Source organism: Pinus tabuliformis, chromosome 9, assembly GCF_031772625.1.
Source record: "Pinus tabuliformis cultivar Carrire ecotype Pingquan chromosome 9, CPIR1, whole genome shotgun sequence".
Lineage (NCBI taxonomy): Eukaryota > Viridiplantae > Streptophyta > Pinopsida > Pinales > Pinaceae > Pinus > Pinus tabuliformis.
The window spans coordinates 585,806,068-585,827,395 of NC_142307.1; positions in this window are offsets into that span (position 1 = coordinate 585,806,068).

Consider the following 21,328-nt stretch of genomic DNA (forward strand, 5'->3'; position numbering starts at 1 on the left):
GACGGAGACAGCACAAGGGTAGATGTAGAAAATTCTCTCATTGATGTGGAAAAGTAGCGTGATGAGAGCTCTTTTTTGTAGGTACCAGAAGAGCAAGTAAGAACCCAGAACACCCCTCCAGTCATGCAGACTCCTCAGAACAAGGAGAAAAATCCTAAAATAAGCAGAGAAGAAGCCTCCACTTCACCTATGAATACATTTGAGGCACAATGTGAAACTAGTCACAGCAAGAGGCCAAGACTCAACCCTGTCACTGAACAGGAAAATACAGAAGAATCAGTACAGGTGACCACCATAGAAAAAGACAGAAGCAGGGCCACCACTTCTTCTTCAGACATGCGAGAGCCTTCCACTTCACAAACTCAGCTAATGGAAAGGTAAATAAGTTTAGAAGTGTCCTCACTCAACAAGTTTGCTGATAAGGACAGGGACTTAAAAGATAGGTATAAAGACAGAAAAATGAGGAATGAAAAGTTTAAAGCCCAAACATATGCTCAATACCTAAAGCTCACTCCCACAAATCAAACAAGGTTGATGTCAGCCTTTGACATCAAGGAGGGGAAGCTACAGATGTCCTTTATTAAGCCTACAACACAGTAGCCCAAAACATCATCGAATTTCAAGAGAGTTGACTTTGAAGTATTGGCAAGGGATATTCATCGCATAGACCAAATAGAATTACATAAACATGATGGAGAAATGATATACTCCACCCTTATAGGTAAAGCCATAGCTGCCCATAATTTACAAACTTCATTGAATAATATCTCAGCACAGTTTCAGTTGGAAAAGGCCTCCTCACAGGCCAAGGATACCAGGATTAAGTCTTTAGAAGACTTATTTATTGAATTGGGACACGATCCCGAGGATATTAAAGCTACAGAGCAGCTCATAAATAAGAATAATGATGATATTGTTGCACTTAGGAAGCAATTGAAAATTCCCCAGCTGCAACATCCTCAAACGCTAGAATTTTTGGAGACCCAACAAAAGCATGAGGAGTTGATGGACTTGGTCCTCCAACTCAATGATCAACTAAAGGAAACAGAGAAATAATTGGATAATTTAATACAAATTAAAAAAACTGGCATTACATCAATTTCTACAAACGCCATCCCTACAGTGTCTACAACAGTCCCTTCTACACTGGCAGCTTCACTAGCACCTACAACTCCACCTGCCACATCATTGCCAGTTACAGCAGAGTCTACAACAACAGGTACACCAGGAGAGGATGCAGATAAATTAGTCAAGGCCATGAATGAAATGTCCATCCAAGCCACTAAAATGAACAGACTAAGAGAAAAGGTGGCAAGTTTATAAACTGATTACAAACTTTCCCAAATTATGCAAAAAGAAGAAAATCGAAAGGCCAACGGGATGAGTGAAAGGGTCAAAGCCTTGGAAAAGGACCTAACATTAGAGAAACCCCTTGGACAGGACAAGGAACTGTTATGGGCCAACATCATTGACTTTGTTAATGATATTTGGCCATCAATTCAAGTTATTTTTGAACAAACGGAATTAATAAAGATAGCTAGAGAAGCTATCCAAAAAGTGAAGGAGGAGTTGGGAGACATGCCTAGGGATTCCAATAGATTCATTCACTTCCTCAACAGCAAGAACAGATATGAACTCCATGAGTTGGACATAGAAGACAGAACTGAAACTATTTTGGAAATAAGAAAGGTTCTTTCCAAGAGGAACCTAATGCTAAACTTGGAGGAAAAGTGCCAGAACATGCAGGTGGCCATTGATAGATTCATGGCCAAATTCCAAATTTTGAGGGAGAAAGGATTGCCCAATCCATTGGTCATTAATGACAAGCTTATGACACAATAGGACTATGACAATAGACTCAGGCAGTTGGCTAAAGAACAAGCTAGCACTTCAGCAATAAAAGCCCTGCCAACAGGCAAAGTTTTATATAACACATTTGAGAACCTGTTTTTCCTCCAACATGAGGTAAAACACTTGTTCATCACCAAGCCCAATTTTTCCAAGTATACCAAAGCTGATGAGATATACCGAAGGATGATGAATGTAAAGTTACCTAATGATGAATGGTGGGAAAAAATGATTGATTTATTGTGAGAAATTTACAATAAAAAAGTTACCATACAGTGAAAGTGGAACAGCCAAGTAAACAGGTGAAGACAGGTCAGCATGCCAAAGTGTATCAGTGTCAAAGAGTATTAGAGGAAAGTCAAAGGTTAATAAGGCTTTCATACGTGAAAGATCAAACAGCAAGGTAGCTAAAAGGGCTAAAACCAACCATAAAGGCCAGCAGTACCATAATAAAAGGGACAACATCAAAGTAGTTCAATAACTATCTCTATCTTCCTGCAGGAAGATATTTTATTTTCCTAGATTAAATCTCAAGTTAGTTTGAGATATTTTGTAATAATTTTTTGTATAAATACTTCACAATTCGAAGTATGTAGGGTGGATTCTTAGACATTTCTATAGACCTTTTGATCAAAAGACTGTAAGCTATTGTATCACTGATTGGACCAGCAAGCTAGATTAATGAATAAAGACAAGACATTTCATAGGATTCATGTGTAGAGCGAAGTGCAGACAAGTATTTTCTCATGTTGTTATCTTTCTTAAAGTTTTACATCATATTTATTATATATCTGAAATCTGAATTCTATAATATGGAATGATATCTCAGAATTTGCTTCATTGCTCTCTGTTTTAACTATTATGCATTTTAATGTTTTCTGTTAATTATCTAAGTTAAGGAATTCTTGATTGCTCCTTAGTTTAGGTAGTTTCCCTGTAATCTATAAAAAATGATTCTTAATTGACCTTTGTTCATGATTATCCTCTCTTCCTCATTTTAATCCCAGTCTGAGAATTCTTAAATTCTCTCTCACCCTGGTTAAGATCATTTCACCTATCTGGCCCAAAGACCTGCACTTTCCTCTGCTAGCTTGCCCTCTGAACACTCCCTTTAGTGAGTTAAGTCTAGTTTTGTTGCCCTTGTTTGAATCCATAGTCCAATGGTCCAAAAACATCCTTCTATCCATATGTTTTAAAGATTCCACCATCCAACCTTCAATACAAATCAAAACCCCCTGAACCTTAAGAACTAGCCCTCTCTGAACCATAGGTTGGCTAGAGCCTATGCTTAAAAGATTGGTTTGTGGTTACCTCGGTCTTTTCCTTCTTCTGATAACTTCTAGGGAAAAGTTCTGAGTGATAACATAGTGGCGACCATACTGCGGACTCAAACCCTCAGTCCTAATAAAGCTTTAAGAAATTTTTAAATCTATATTTTGAGCCTCTTAAAGTAATTTATTAGAAGTTATTTTTAAAAATCTCACAAAAAAAAAATTAAAATTTTTTGAAATTCTGGCTTCAAGAAGAACTCATTTTACTAGGGCTAATCTAGATCCAAACCCTGCCCCAGTAGTTGATAATCCCAACCTAATTTCAAGAAAATCTAAAAAAGAAGAAAGTTAAGTTAGCCAAATACCATTAGTTAAAGCAGATTCATGTCTTGATGAGTGGTTATTTTTAGAAGAACTTCCCTTTGATGTGCCATTTGATTTATCATTATTTAGAACAAAATCCAAAAGTGCACTTGACGAAATTGTTCTAGACCCTGAGTTTATTGTAGACCTTGAAGTCCAAAAGGCCAACAAGTCAATTGATGAATACATTCTGAATTCTCCACAATCATCCCTTAGTACTGCCAAGATCCCTGAGCTTTCTAGACAATTGTCCACTACTCTTAGTTCACCATTGTTCCCTTCAACTTCTGAAGTCCATTCTTCACCACCATTTATACCTTCACTCCCTCACCAACCTAGCGTTGCTCATTCACCACCTACTAGTCCTGGTTCGTCATCCACTACTACATCATCTCCAAGTACCTCAACCCCACATCTCAGCCTCTCCCAACTTACAACCATGGCAAATAGATATGATCCTCTTGTTTTACCTGCCCCACTTGGTGCTATGCCAGCAGACTACCAAAGTAAAATTGTTCAATTTGATGGCATAGGACACTACACTGCACAACACCATGTCAACAAGATGACAAATTATTTTGAACTACATGAAATTGATATTGGTGATGTTCAAATGAGACTATTTGCTCAGACTTTAGCTGGTGATGTTAGGAAATGGTTTAGAGTGTTACCTACTAATAGTATTGATAATTTAGATATATTTTACCAACAATTTTTGAATAGATGGGAAAAGAAAAAGAACCCCTTACAATCCTTTCAGAATATGAAAATATTAGAAGGGGACCTAATGAAACTGTACAAGATTACTACACTAGATTTAATAATATATATAATGCAATCCTAGTTAACCTTAGACCCCCACCTGACTTAGCATTAATAAAGTTCCCTGATGGTTTTGACATGGACATGGCATACCAACTCAGGGAAAGAAACCCCCAACCTTAGAGGAAATGAAAAGTGTAGCAGTTAGTGTAGAAGCCAATTTGTTAGCTAAAAGAGCTAGAGTTAGGAATGAAAGGAGAGGAACTGCAAAAGATGAATCTTCACCATTTGACCTAAAAATAGATGGTTTAGCCAAAAGTATGGAAACACTAATGGATATAATAGACAATATGGAGAGGAAACCTCAATGGGATAACCAACAAGCACCTCCAGTTAGAAACACAAATTTCAAGAAAAACCAAAACATTGGGAAAAATGGACCTGATCAGAACATTAGGCCTCATTTTCAAAGAAAATTATGCAGAAACATCCCATCCAGAAGATCCAGAACAAGACACACAAATTAACCTGATGGGAATAAATGATGAGGATATTATTTTTCTAACCCAAGATGAGCAGGAACTGCACATGCTACAGCAATTGCAAATCCAGTTTGGAGAGTCATTTGATTATAAACAAGGATATGATTCTTCCATCTTTGAAGTGCATAAATAGTATAACCTAAGAAGTAAAAATAACACTGATGCCCCTGACCAAACCAAGAAAACAGTGCAAAATCAACCCAAGAAAATCAAAGAAGCCCCTGTTTCAAAAATCCTCCAGATTCTCCCTAGACAGAACCAGAATCCTTCTAGCCCCACCATTGTAGATATAACCCCTAATCAACCTTCTGATGATCAACCATCCACTTCAATTCCCCCTAAGGAACTAGTGGACAAAGCTCAAAACACCAGATTTGAAAATCCACATAAGGAGGTCCCCAATAAAGGAAAAGAAGACCATCCTACTCTAATCCCTGCTACGAAAATTCAAAACCCTCAGACAAAAAAAACGTCTTTGCCATCCAATCTGGGAGCAGAGGTAGCAAAGCTAAAGATTTCAGTTCCTTTAACAAAACTAATCAAAAATGAAATCTACAAGTCACAGATAAACCAGATTTTAAACATTGTTGAAAACGAGGATTCGGTCAACCTATTTGATGACCAACCAGAACTTATATTTGGTCTAGATGTTAATTGCAAACCACTAGAGGGAGGAGTACCACCTTTCTACATTAGTGTTAATATCCATGAAAAAATTATACAAAATGCGATGTTGGATTCTGGGGCCTCCCACAACTTAATGCCCAAATCAGTAATGGAGAAATTAAACCTAGACATTACCAGGCCTTACAAGGACTTATTCTCATTTGACTCAAGTCAAGTAAAGTGTCTAGGATTGATTAAAGACCTGTGTGTTACTTTAGTTCAATATCCTGCCAAAAGCATCCTTATGGATATTGTGGTCTCTGACATCCCACCAAAGTATGGAATGCTGTTATCCAGATCATGGGGAACCAAACTTTAGGGATCTTTACAACTAGATATGTCCTATGCAACAATCTCTATTTTTTGACAACCTAAGAAACTATACCGAGAAACCTTAATGAAATATATGGTAAGTAGCTAGGATCAGCCTCAAAACTTTCCCATCTACTCCATACATTTAGATATCGATTCTTTTATTCTTGTATAATGCTGATCAAACACAAGAAACTATTTTAGATAATACTGATATAGAACCAAAAGCAATTACAGTTTCTACACAAAATGAAACTAACCAAACTTTAGAACTTTCCAATAAACAAGGTGGCCAAATTGTTATAAATGAGGAAAAGTTTGTTGCACCAGATAGTGAAAATTATGAGCATGAGATATTATGGCATCTTGAGTTTGATGGGTCTGTAAATAAGTTTGAAGCAGGAGCAAAAGTGTGGATATATAATCTGGAGAATAATCACTCAGAAGGCCATGCATACATACTGAATTTTAAATGTACTAACAATATGGCCGAGTATGAAGCATTAATTTTAGTTCTTAAATCAGTTAGGAATCTAGAAGCTAAAAGAGTTTCCGCCATGGGAGACTCTGAACTAGTTATAAAACAGATTGATGTTGTATATATGACAAAGGAACCTAGATTAAGTTGTTATAGAGGAACTATTGTAGAAATACTCAACACTTTCTTAGAAACCAAGCTTGCAGTAATTCCTAGAAAACATAATATGCAGGTTCATAGTTTAGCAATATTTGCCAGCACCTGCAAGTTACCCTTCCAACCTAACCATCAGTACACTACTGAAGTTAGGCACAGACCTGCAATTCCAGATAATTTAAAGAATTGGCAAATATTTTCGATAACAAACAGATAAATAACTTTTTAATCTCAGAAGAAGAGTTTGTAAATAACAATATAGATATTGATACATCAATAGATCCTAACACTAAAGATGAGATAGAAATAAATGAGATAGAAGGTGAAGAAATAGATAGATTTCATCCTACTAAATTTACTAAGTTAGATGTAGAGAACCTAGAGCAAGTTGAGATTGATGAAATAATTAGTGAAGACACCAAGGTAATTAATCTCAATGATAATTTCTTACTGTTATAGACATTTTTGTGCCTTACAGCATAGAGCATGAAATGTCAATAATCTAAGGGATCCAAAGTCCCTAAACATGTTGTTCTTACCCTTAGAGGAACAAGGTCAGCAAACCACAGCACTGCAAATCAGTTCTCCACTGAAAAACACTAAAAAACAGGTCAATTTTGGATCAAAGCAGCTGCTCCAAAGGCTACCTGCGCTGCATAGCAAGTGTAACAAGGGCTACCTGCACTGCATAGCAGGTGCAACAAAGGCTACCTGCGTTGGGCGTACTTGGACATGTGGAGGAATCTTTTTCTCAATGTGCCAGTGACCAGGAAGCTTCCAAAAAGACACTTGATCATAAGATTTGCCTAATGATGAGTTAAGAGCTTCTAAAACTCCAAGTGGAAGACAGAAACTCCAAGTGAAGAACTAAAGAACAACTGGAGTTGAAGAGAACAACAAGTCACACATCAAGCTGACTTATCTTCACTCCAAAACTCTATATAAGGATCTCATCCCATGGGATCTGGAGGCCGGAATTTAGTGCAAAGAATTGCTGTTGGTTTACAGTTGTGAGCATTGGGTGATTGCTTGAGGGAGGTGAAGAAGAGATTTCTCTCCGTCGGGAAGGTGATGCTGGATTGGACCTCTCATGGTTGTATCACCGCCTGAACCTTACTTCCATATATTAATAAAGCATTCGAGGTTCTTCTATTCGCATGTGTTTCAATGGTGTATTGTCTTACTTGCGTATTTGATTTATGCTAATCCTTGAATCAGTTATGAATGCATGCTTCTTGTAGTTTCCTTTCTTTGTCTTGTTTGCAGGATCTTGTGTAGCTGGGCCCGTGAAAAGACTTGGAGCTGGGAGCAAGTGGCGAATAGAGGAGATTGGATCGACCATTTGCGCAAGACATCGGTAAGTGGATCTCTTCCTTCTATCTCTTGCATGTCATAAAGAAGTAACTTTAGATAGCTTTGCTTTCAGCTGTTGCTAAGGAACTGTCACCCTTGGAGTGGGTTAGGGTCATTCCGAGTTGGATACTTTCCCCCACAACAGACTGGCGACTCCGCTGGGGATCGTGTCTTGTTGGTAGCTTGTGTTTCTTGCTATTCATTTCTTGAACAAAGAGAGTACCGAATCAAACTGCATTCGAGTCCTTCGAATGTAAAGTAGAGGGCAGCTACTCTAGCCCAGTGCTGGGCATGTTTATGATTTGAAGAGCAGATCCACAAGGACTCTTTTTAGCTCTTTGTGATAGTGTTCATCTTCCTTTAATCATCCTCTAGTGTATACTTGACTGACAGTTCAAAAACAACAACATCCCCGGAATCGAAAACAACCTCGGAAAAGCGACCTCGTTCAACTGGTTCCAAATCTCCTGTCAAAGTTAGAACAAGTGTTCCAACGACATCTGAGGTTCCAGTTACTCCAAACATTTCTGGAAACCCTGCCCCTATTGAAGAAGTTCAACAGCCCCAGAAGGACAGTAACACTGATCCTAGTCTGAAAGCAAATACTTGTGTTACTCAATCAGGTCCATTAGTGATCGGTTCAGAGAGTCTTGCTCCTCAAACAACTGTCGCTGTCGAAACAACCCCTTCTTCGGCACCAGAGATATTCTACGGACCTGACGGTCTTCCTCTTCCACCCGGTCTGATCGCAATAGAAGAGATTGTAGAAGATCCGCAAGCAACTACTCCAACACATTTTGGAGCAGGGATCACTCTACTTCCTACTGCATCAGAAGCTAGCCTATCACCCAGAGAAGTTCCTAAAGAATCACTAGGCAATCTACTGGATAGACTCAAAATGTCTGAACAACCGTCAACATCTAGGACTGTGCCAAATGACACAGCGACAGCAGAACTCCCTGCAGTCATTCCGACAATGTTCGCCGGCATACCATCTGTCCCTAACTCTCAACAGCTGGAGGGGGTCCCTTCGGGGGCCATGACGACAGTATGGTCTGTTCCTGTTTGTTCTCCCGGGATAATGCCCGGTAACTCCTATGTTGGAACTCAACAGATTGATCCTTTTGGAAATCAGTTGGGGCAATCCGGTCCTCGAGGTGTAATAAATCCTCTCGGTTCCGGGCCACCACCGTATGGGGGGCAATATGCCTTTTCATTACCCCCTCCGGGAGGTTACCCATACGGGAGTTCACAACCATACCCAAGTTATACTGGAATAACTACCAGTGGTTGGATACCTATGCTACCCCAGCAACCAAGAGTTGTGTATTCTATGCAACAACAGATGCCTGTGACGAACATCCCGACGACACTAGCTATTGTGATTGTGTCGCAAGTTCAAACAATACCTGTTGCATGTCAACCTCAGTTTTCTCAGGTTGTAATGCAACAACCCTTTGACCCTGCAACTCAACCACAATCGCCGACTGGCGGGGCAACACAAGCACAAGCGGGTACCCTTACCCCTAATCTTGGCCCAGTGGTAAGCATAGCACAACAACCAATGGCGTCACAACCATGGTTAGTGCAGTATCAACAACCGCAGTTCTAGCAAGTGTACCAAGGTACCGAGCAGCAGATTTTTGCGAACAATGGACAACCATACTTACAGTACGGTCAAAACCAACCACTATATAGTGGAGTAGTCCATCAACCGTATCAATCATATCAGCATCAATTACATTATGCTGGTATGCAAAGGCCAACTGCTCAGGCAATTCCGTCGTACCCTGGGTACGCTTCACCTAACTTGAGTCAGCAGCTGCCATTCGTGGCAACTCTGGAGTTACCCGATCTACATCGGTTAACAAATGATCCTATCGCCTACGCCCCTTGGTGGCCCATGATTCCTCACAAACTTCCATCGGACATTCCTAAATTCAATGGAAATCCAGGTGAAGACCCGTCGAATCACGTCATGACCTTTCATCTGTGGTGTTCATCGAACACTCTGAACGATGATTTGATAAGACTTCGCCTCTTCCAGAGGACATTGACAGGTCCGGCGGCCAAATGGTATATAGAATTGCCAACAGCCTCTTTCGACAATTTCAGTTCCTTAGCCACGACTTTCTTAACCCATTTTCAATTACCTATTAGGTATGAAACAGGAACCGAGATACTGACCAACTTCAAACAGACGACAGCTACTCACATATCTGATCATATACATGAGTGGCGTCGCCGTCGTAGGATGGTGAAAACATACGTTCCTGATCAGCTACTAGCTGAATGGTTTATAAAGTCACTGCTTCCAGCTATAACGGAGGATGTGGCCAAGGGGGGAGTCGTAACAGAGGAGCAAGTCATTGCTCGTGCTCAATATTTAGACTTGGTATATACTCAGTCTGGCACGCTCTATGACAAAATACCTGATGCCCCCAGACCTGAATTTTCAATTCCTCCCCCTCCTAAATCGAATATTGACTCTCATGCCGGAGATCGCGTGATTGGCACTGCAAGCGCGAAGTCGAAAAAGGCTTCACCTCAGAAAGCCCGTAAGACTTCAGATCGAAATGCCCATGAAGAGATTCTTGCTTCGGAAGTAAATGCCATATCAGCAGATAAAGGCAAAGAAACCAATCAACCAGGAAGCAAGAAGAAGCAAAACAAAGGGAAGAAGAAGCAACAGGATGATCCGTCACCTAAAAAAACTTCTTCTAACTCTCCTGAGAAAGGGAAAAAGAAATGGCCCTGTATGATATGTGACGAAGATCACAAGACACCAGATTGTCCATACAAAGCTGAGCTCAAGAGATTCTTTAAAAGTCCAAAGAACCCGGCTGTGCTGACTGATCCATTTCCCAATCCAGGTCAAAATATGGTTGATAGTGGAAATGCTTCCCCGTCGCAAGTGCTGATGTTGTCGATCTCTAAACAGCAAAATGATGCTTTGATTTCGACAAGGAACAAAGATTATGGGAATCCGCAACTGTCAAACGAAAAAGGTAAAGATCAACCTAGTAGTTCGACAACAACTTCGACAGAAGTTGCCCCACCCATAATGCCAGAATTAACGATAAAACCACCTAAGGGTGTAGTACACAAGTCGACTTTTAATCCTCGTGCCAGAGCGGCGCAGGATTATAACATAGTGGAAGATTTGGCTCAGTCGCCATCCGCTATGTCGACTCTAGAAGTACTACAAAATTGTCCATCCCAGAGGCAGGCATTGTTATCGGCAATAGGGGGGGTTGATCCTAAGGATTCCAATCTTGTGTCCTTTGATCACAAAGGGTATGACCCTCAGTTACCAGCTCAGCTAGCTTTCCTGATTCAAGTAAAGGCCCTCAACAAAACTGTTCACAAAACAATTATTGACGAGGGAGCATCGACATGTATTATGTCGATGAGCTGTTGGAAAATGCTTGGGTCACCAACCTTGTCAAGATCTTCGACAACACTAAAGGCTTTCGACGGTAGGACATATACCCCTTACGGTATCCTAAGTAACTTGAAAGTTGAACTAGGTGGAAAAACAGTAGAGATTGATGTTGAAGTCATAGATGGAAATCTAGATTACAACATCCTACTGGGAAGACCATGGATTTATGCCATGGCAGCTGTCGTGTCGACTTATTTTAGGAAGATCGCTTTCCTGTTTGAAGGAGGGATTACGGTCATCGACCAACAGAACTTCCTCCTTAATGGTTCACAAGTTACGGGAAGCATTCCCATGATCCATGAAAGCGACCATTCAATTCAAGATATAGGAGTAGGCCTGTTGAAAGACCCCACGATGATGGGGACTTTCTCGCTACCAAATCATATGTACATAGGAAATGTACCATTGGTGGCCACCTGCAACATGATATCTTCCACGAAGGTCGCAAAAGACAAAGTCATCATGGATCGGGCAATGGTGTTACACCCGAGCCCAATCGAAATATTGTAGCAATCAATGTTTCAGGCATGGGAGGCGAGCCCAAATCAATGCTCGTCAAGCGTTTGGGTAGATAGGTCAGGAGAATGTGGTACCCCTTTGGATCCTTGGTCACAAGTGCATGCAAGTGACGAAGGAATCCTGCAATCAATGTGGATTGAGGGGGCACCATGGGATGATAACCACCATCGTTCCCTTCCTAAGGAAGATACTCAAGGCGACCTGTATCACCCCTCAGTATTTGAATTCCTAACGAATACTGTAAATACGGTGGACTCCGAGAGAAACCTATCCAATATAGAAGAGACTATAGCCATAAATATATCGACCAAAACAGACATTGTAGAGAATATTTATGTCGGCAAAGGTTGTTCCCCTTCAGAACAAGAAATATATAAAGCTCTTTTCCGCGAATTTAGAGATGTCTTTGCTTGGTCGTATGATGAAATGCCAGGCATTGACTCGAGTATCGTTGAACATGAAATTAAGATGTATCCTGATGTCAAACCAATAAGATAACGGCTTCGGCAGGTGCACCCCAAGAAAGCCGCTGCTATTAAGGCAGAAGTTGAAAAGCTTCTCCATGCTGGTTTCATCTACCCGGTTCCTCTAACCGATTGGGTATCGAATATTGTCCCAGTTATGAAAAAACAAGGAACAATACGAGTGTGCGTCGATTATAGGGATGTAAATCAAGCTTGTCCAAAGGACAACCACCCTACACCCTTCATCGACCAGATAATTGATGAATGCGCCGGATGTGAAATCTTTTCGTTTATGGACGGATTTTCCGGGTATAATCAAATTAATATCCGCCCACAGGATCAGTCAAAGACTGCATTTATTTGTACGTGGGGCACATTCGCTTATCGAAAATTACCCTTTGGTTTAAAGAACGCAGGAGCGACGTTTCAGAGAGCAATGAATTATGCTTTCCATGACATCAAGAACATCGTTCAACCTTATCTCGACGATCTTCCGGCTCATTCGCAAAATCGGACTGATCATCCACAACATTTAAGAGCAATATTTCTACGTTGCCGACACTACAAGATAAGACTCAATCCACACAAATGTGTGTTTTGCGTCGGTTCTGGTCGTTTACTTGGCTTTATAGTCTCCAAGGATGGGATTCGTCTCGACCCTTGCAAGGTGCAGGCAATCATTAATTTTCCTCCACCTTCGAACTTGCTTCAGATTCAGAAACTCCAAGGGAAAGCAAACTTTCTGAGGAGGTTCATTCCAAATTACGCAGAACTTGCTAAAGGTTATACCCGTCTCCTGAAAAAGGATGTACCTTTCGTCTGGGACCAGGTTGCACAAGCTTCCTTTGATGCTTTGAAAGAAGCGCTAATCAATGCATCATTAATGTACGCCCCAGACTATCTAAGGGATTTTAACCTGTATCTGGCTGCAGCAGATACGACCATTGCAATGGTTTTGGTTCAAGAAGTCGATGGAATTGAACACCCTATATATTATTTAAGCAAAAACTTAAATGATACGGAAAGTAGATATTCTCATGTTGAAAAGCTGGCATTAGCAGCTGTTCAAGCGATTCAAAGATTTCGGCATTATGTCCTCTTTAGGAAGACCACTGTATTGTCAGATTGCAACCCATGACTTATATACTGTCGCGACAGTTGCTTGGGGGCAAATATTCAAAGTGGATAGCTATCCTTCAAGAGTTTGATATGGAATTTGTGAAATCCAAATCAAAGAAAGCTTTAGTTTTCGCAGAATTATTATGCGATCTCCCGTCATCCTACAACGATGAAACGTCCAAAGAATCGATCGTGGACGAAAGTTTGTTTCTGATATCAGCAAGTGATGAGTGGTATGGAGATATAATAGTTTATCTCCAAACCCAAAAGTTTCGGCCAGACACCTCTCACTCAGAACAAAAACACATTCGATACCAAGCGAAAGACTACATGATCGTCGGTGATACACTTTACCGTCGTGGTGTCGATACGGTCCTGAGAAGGTGTCTGACCCATGAGGAAGCCGAAAAAGCCCTGAATGAGTGTCATTCAGGCACCTGTGGGGGCCATCAATCTGGATATGCTACAGCACAAAGAATCTTACGAGCAGGATACTTCTGGCCAACCATGTTCAAAGATTGCATAACTGCAGTTAGAAGTTGCCATGCATGCCAGATTTTTGATAGCAAAACCAGAAGACCCCCCGCTCCTTTACAGCCAATAATAGTTGTGGGGCCTTTCGCCAAGTGGGGCATCGATTTCATGCAATGTAACCCCACCTCGACCGGGGGGCATGGGTATATTATAGTCGCAGTTGACTATTTTACCAAATGGGCCGAGGCGATGCCTACATTGGATAACACTGGTGAAACAGCAGCCCTATTCTTTTTTAATCATGTAGTCGCCAGATTCGGCGTGCCACAGGCCATAGTAGCAGATCATGGATCGCATTTCCGCAATCACATGATGGTTGAATTAACTGCCAAACTAGGATTGTCTCACGACAGCTCTACTCCGTACTATCCGCAAGCTAACGGACAAGTTGAAGCGATCAACAAAGTCTTGAAGCGCATGCTGCAAAGGATGGTGGGGGTTCACAAAAGAAGATGGAATTTGATCCTGTACTCGGCTTTGTGGGCCTACCGAACATCGGTAAGGAACGCTACTGGGTTCACACCGTTTCAACTGGTGTATGGCCTGGAAGCGATCCTACCAATCCAGTGTGAAATTTCGTCCCTTAAACTCGCAATTGATCTCCTCCCCGGAACCTCAGAAGAAGAAGCTCGTTTCTTGGAGTTAATCCAGTTGGATGAAACTCATCGTGATGCCGCCTTGGCCAACGAAGCCCATAAGAAACGAGTCAAAGCACAGTTCGACAAAAATGTCAAACCTCGTGTCTTCTCAGAAGGCGATTTGGTCTTGCTTTATGACCAAGAATCCGATAAATTGGGAGCTGGGAAATTCAAGTCCCTATGGATGGGCCCTTATATTGTTAAAAGGGTGTTAGCAAAAGGTGCCTACGAGTTGGTAGATTATGACGGAATTCCACTGGCGCAACCCCGCAACGGGTTGTACCTTAAGCGTTACTATGCCTGATAGTAACCTGTATGCTTTTGTTACATTTTTGTTTTCGCTAAAGCGTTTGTTCCGGTTTAAGTAATCCGCCTTTTAAACTTATTGCAGATGTCAAATCCATTGGAACCGTGGGTTGGATATGCTGACGGAGCGAGTCGTAGTTCGAGGAACCTATCCTCTGCAGCGTGGGCCATTTTTGACCCAAGCGGCGAGTTAGTGAGTTTTAGGGGGGTATGTATTGGTCAATCAACAAATAATATCGCTGAGTATAGCGCGTTGATAGAGCTCCTCTCTGATGCCATCACACATGGCATACGCCGGCTAGTCGTCAGGCTAGACTCACAGCTCGTGGTACTACAGCTCAATGGTACCTACTCTGTCCGAAATCCAGCTATTTATCGCAAGTTCCTAAGAGTTAAAATCTTGGAAAGACAGTTTGATTTTATCCAATATCAACACATTTCCAGAAACTTAAACACATTAACCGACTCATTAGCAAACTATGTGTTAGATAGACATCTGCAAAATTGATAAAAAGAGAAGCATCATCGATGTTTCATACATGGATCACATAAAAACTGCAATAAACCCCGAAAATCAAAAATATACATAACTGTTTACGGTTTACATGTAATGTTCTGTAACCAAGACAAAATCGGTCATATGACCCCAAAACTCAAAAATGGCTGGGGGGCACCCTAGCCTAGTGATGCTCATGATAACATGCCACGGCCTGTGCAATCATGCGCAGAAGACGAGACCATCGTCTGGGAACACCAACAGTATGTCGCTGCAATCGTAGAGGCAACTCGTCGATCCGTACATCCGGAATCCCAAGGGTAAGGCCCTCGACCTGTTCCTGCACAGCTGTAAGAGTCTCGGCCAAGTCAAGGTCATGGAGAATAGCTCTCCCAAGAGCCTCCCCTGCGGGGGCAGCGGCCGGAGCTCTCGGACGAACTGCTGGATGGACAAGGCCCACATCTGCATGCACACATGAGTTTGATTAGAGTCTTGATAGAGTAAAGCACAAGGACATTATAAATAAAAACAGTAAACAGTGATAAGGTCAAAATACTTACCAAGATCACCCCACTACTCGCCATCCGGTAGTACCAAATCCGGATCACCTCGGAAGTCCATGCCAATATATGGATACTCGGAAAAAGCCATATCCTGCCGCTCAAACCACCTAAAGAAGGCATCAGTAAAAGTAATCTTAGATTGACCCGCATGTCTAGCCATGTGGTCAACCCACCTCTGCATGCGTGGCTCAGTGGGAGATGGCAAGTCGAGAACAATGTACTGAGGTTGCATCAGGGGTATCTTCTCCAAAGCGAAGGCAGTCAAAACTGAACCAAAGCCAAAATTCTTCAGTCTCCTGTCCTTTACTTTGGTCAACTGGTTTTTCATCTGAACCAGTACTGCATCACACCAGTTAAAAACTTTCGGCTGAAGACACTCCAGGGCGTGCTGCACATATGACCTGTTGGCAACATGAGGGGATGCACTACCGGCCATCCTACAAATCGTGTACAGAATAGACCTGAGAGACCTGTCAGTGACATCACAGATAGAAATCTTGTCGTCTCTGCTCGGCTGAGATCCCTCCCTGCAATACTGACGGATATAATCTTTCACGGAATCACTCCCTCGGGCCGAACCGGACAAGGAAATGGGGGCACCCCGCCTTGACAACCCAGTCAAGAAGTAAATGTCCACTACGGTCAAAGGGATGGACTTGCCCCTAATCTGGAACACTTGGTTAACAGGATCCCAAGCATCAAGCAGGTACTGCAGTAAATGTATCTGTGCCCTCATGCTAGATATGCGGAAGAATTTTAGCAAGCCACAGTTCCGCAACGCGCTCACGGTAACAGGATCATGGAGGGAAATCATGTCCTCCTCTTCATGCTCTCGTTCTCGCCACGTAAGAGTCATTCTGCTCCAATAAACTCTGCAAAACAAACAAGAGGAGGAGTAAGATCCCTGACTCAGTGAAGAAAATGGCAAAAATCTCATAAAAATTGTGCAACCAAGATGTTTTCTGCGCCCAACGCAGGTAGGGAAGGGTCTCACCTGCGTTGGGAGACAAACTGCCTTTGGAAATGAGCACCCCCAACACAGGTTTCGATATAGGGTACCTGCGCTGATGGCAGAGCGCCCTAAGGAAACCCCAGGGGCTCATGGGGGCAAGAAAACAAGCATAAAACTGAGAAATAAGACCATGAAAAGATAGAGCTAGGGTTTAGCTCCTACCTGGTGGAAACGGCGCTGAAAATCGTCCACAGAATCTCCCGAAATTAGCTGGTGAAAAATCAAGAGGAAGAGGCACCTCCAAAGCTCCAACAAACCAAATGCACACGAAATGGTAAAATGAGAGGTAAAAACATCTTTTAAATTGCTTTTTACGTAATTCAAAGTGGAATATTAGTATTTTTACTTCATGTTATCCATTTCTAACAAAGTTTGTTGCAGCAATTGATGATACAGTACTATCTCTGAAAAAGAAAAGCTAGTCATGGTAAAGTATGAATTTGATCTTATCAAACGAGCAGTTTTGGCAAAGTTCATGCTCGTTAAAAAATAAACGCAAGATCCGAGCAGTTTTAATGCGGAAATTCATGCTCATTAAAAAATAAACATAAGCTTGTGAGCAGGCTTCCCCCAGTGTTCAAGCTCAGTCAGAAAAAATGAACCGGTAAATAACCATTTGAGACCGTAAATTCATCAGCCATAAAAGCCTTGGTCGTGTTTGTGCACCGTCACCTCCACTTTTCATTTGGCCGATCATTCACATCCACTTGATTGTTTATCTATTTTGAGGAACAGCTGCGAAGAGTGATCCCACTTAGCCATCCTTGTAATACTGCCGTGATTTGAAAATTCCAACCTGTACCTGGAATCTGCTGCTATCCCTATTTATCACTCGTTCCTTAAAGTACGAGTCTTCTTTGAGCTCTTTTCACTGACACGTAAAAAATGAAAAGTTTGCCGAGTTTTGGCCTTCCAGCTCGTTAAAAGGACCGGAAGAGCTATCCCTCCTCTAGATTTTAATCTTTTTGGACCTGAGGGATTAGTGCACAAAAAGATCGAGCGCTTGTCTAGTTCGGCTCGATAAAGATATCGAACATTCATCCCTTCTGTATTGTTTTATACTTTTTCGGACTTAAGGGATTAGATGACGAAAAAGGACCCCTGGAGTCTACTTTATGTACCCTTTTCAGACTCTCTAAAAATGAAAAGGACCGAGTTGTCTTTGTCGCTGGGCTCGTTAAAAATATTAGATAGCGACAAACTTGTCTTTAGACAAGAACGAGTTTCCCTATCGCTAGGCTCGTTAAAACATAGTGATGGGCTTGCCCGAAGGGCAGGTTATAGATCAAGCATATGTTATCCTCCTCAAGCTTGACAAAAATAAAGAGGTACTGGTCAGAAATGACTGGGGAAAAATTGGGAAGAACCTCAAAGCTTAATGGTAGCAAGTCGCTCTTGAACATGACACTTTTGCCTCCGTAAATATCAGGTTGGGTTATTATCATTCACCGGTCCCTTCACCATGGTCTCGCCATACCATCCATACATGGGGTAATGCTACCGATCCATCACATTAGTGTCGTTATATGTTCAAGAGATGTCATTCAGAAAGTGTCAACCGGGTCCCATCCACTACCATACATCATCTTTCATCCTTCCATGACCGCCACCCTGAATCATATTTCACAGATCGTTTTCACCATCATCACTAGCTCCGTTCCGTGTCACTGATGTGGGATTCATTAAGGCCCTCCTTTGACGGATCACTTCTTGTCGACATCAGCTCATTATCCAAGAAGTTGATCTAGGAACACCCCCTCAGTACTTTGAAGCTTGCATGCCTCAATGGCAAGTTTCTCACTTCCGGCGATAGGTATACATTAATGACCTTCGACCGGGGGACTTTGTGTAGTGTTCGACGTCAGATCCTATATTCACACCACGTGAATTGTGCTGCGGTACCTTGAGGGTCATCATCATTATCGGTGATTCCTCTCGCGCTTGTTAACAGTTTTCATTATTGACTGGTAATCAAGCGATGTCTTTCCATGTTCGACTTCAAGAAATTCTCACATGGATCGACTTGTACTAGAGTGAAGATCGAACAAGTTTGAAGACCCCGGATCTAGTTTCATCCATCCGGGCTGCGATATATATTCAGGAGATAAAAACATAGACATGTGCAGCAGATGATCATCCTGCTAAAAAAGGATGATAATCAAAAACAGAGAATTATCAGTCTATTATTAGACGATCGTCTGTTTATGTACGGCAAATGTATTTATAAAGCTGATCATGGGAAATGCCCGCATCAGCTAGATCATGAAAAGAAAGTATGAAAAGATAATGTATTGTATTGTATTTTGTTACAGGTCACCTCCCGGCGATTGAATGAACTTCGGATCCTCCTAATAAAGCATTTCACCGGATAAACGACCTCATACTTTAGGGGGCAACTGTTATAGACATTTTTGTGCCTTATAGCATAGAGCATGAAATGTCAATAATCTAAGGGATCCAAAGTCCCTAAACATGTTGTTCTTACCCTTAGAGGAACAAGGTCAGCAAACCACAGCACTGCAAATCAGTTCTCCACTGAAAAACACTCAAAAATATGTCAATTTTGGATCAAAGCAGCTGCTCCAAAGGCTACCTGCGCTGCATAGCAAGTGTAACAAGGGCTACCTGCACTGCATAGCAGGTGCAACAAAGGCTACCTGCGTTGGGCGTACTTGGACATGTGGAGGAATCTTTTTCTCAATGTGCCAGTGACCAGGAAGCTTCCAAAAAGACACTTGATCATAAGATTCGCCTAATGATGAGTTAACAGCTTCTAAAACTCCAAGTGGAAGACAGAAACTCCAAGTGAAGAACTGAAGAACAACTGGAGTTGAAGAGAACAACAAGTCACACATCAAGCTGACTTATCTTCACTCCAAAACTCTATATAAGGATCTCATCCCATGGGATCTGGAGGCCAGAATTTAGTGCAAAGAATTGCTGTTGGTTTACAGTTGTGAGCATTGGGTGATTGCTTGAGGGAGGTGAAGAAGAGATTTCTCTCCGTCGGGAAGGTGATGCTGGATTGGACCTCTCATGGTTGTATCACCGCCTGAACCTTACTTCCATATATTAATAAAGCATTTGAGGTTCTTCTATTCGCATGTGTTTCAATGGTGTATTGTCTTACTTGCGTATTTGATTTATGCTAATCCTTGAATCAGTTATGAATGCATGCTTCTTGTAGTTTCCTTTCTTTGTCTTGTTTGCAGGATCTCGTGTAGCTGGGCCCGTGAAAAGACTTGGAGCTGGGAGCAAGCGGCGAATAGAGGAGATTGGATCGACCATTTGCGGAAGACATCGGTAAGTGGATCTCTTCCTTCTATCTCTTGCATGTCATAAAGAAGTAACTTTAGATAGCTTTTCTTTCAGTTGTTGCTAAGGAACTGTCACCCTTAGAGTGGGTTAGGGTCATTCCGAGTTGGATACTTTCCCCCACAACACTTACCCAAGGGATTAACCCCTTTGGAAGATTTGTTTGATTCAAATGATGTTCCTAGGAAACCTAAAATGGAACCTTTGAAATCTGATATAGCGGAGTGTAATATAGGCAGTGATGAAAATCCAAAATTGATCAAACTTTTGAAATCATTACCTCCAACTAAAAAAGTGAAATACATTGAGTTATTGAAAGAGTTTCAAGATGTCTTTGCTTGGAGTTATGAGGACCTTAAATCCTATGACACCAACATCATTCAACACATAATTCCTATAAAATAAAATCAAAATACTTTCAAACAAAAACTTAGAAGGATTAATTCTGTCTTATTACCTGCAATTGAAAAAAAAATTCAGAGGATGTATGATGCCAAAATAATTGCACCGATTAGATTTCCTGAGTGGGTCTCAAACTTGGTGCCTACTAGGAAGAAAATAGGTGAGATCAGACTCTGTGAGGATCTCAGAAACCTCAACAAAGTGTCACTAAAGGACAACTACCCTCTCCCCAAAATGGACCACATTTTACAGAGAGTAGTTGGATCAACCAGAATCTCATTGTTGGATGGGTTTTCTGGTTATAATCATATCTTAGTTCATCCTGATGACCAAGCCAAGATTGCCTTTACTACTCCTTGGGGCACATTTATGGATGTAAAAATGCCTTTCGAGCTAATGAATGCAGGAGCCACTTTCCAAAGGGCTATGGATATATCCTTTGCCAAAGAAATCCATGCTTTCCTTGTGATATATATATAGATGACATTACTGTATTTTCAAAATCAGACAATCAACATTTCAATCATCTAAGGCAAGTTTTTATTAAAATTAGGAAATATGGAATCTCCTTGAAACCCAAGAAGTCCTTGTTTGGGTTAGAAGAAGGGAATTTGTTAGGTCATACAATTTCAAAAGATGGCATACGAATAGACCCTGCTAGAATAGAAGCCATCTTGTAGATACAACGTCCAAGGAACATTAGAGAATTGCAAGCTTTTTTAGGAAAAATTAACTTTCTTAGAAGATTTATATCTAATCTAGTA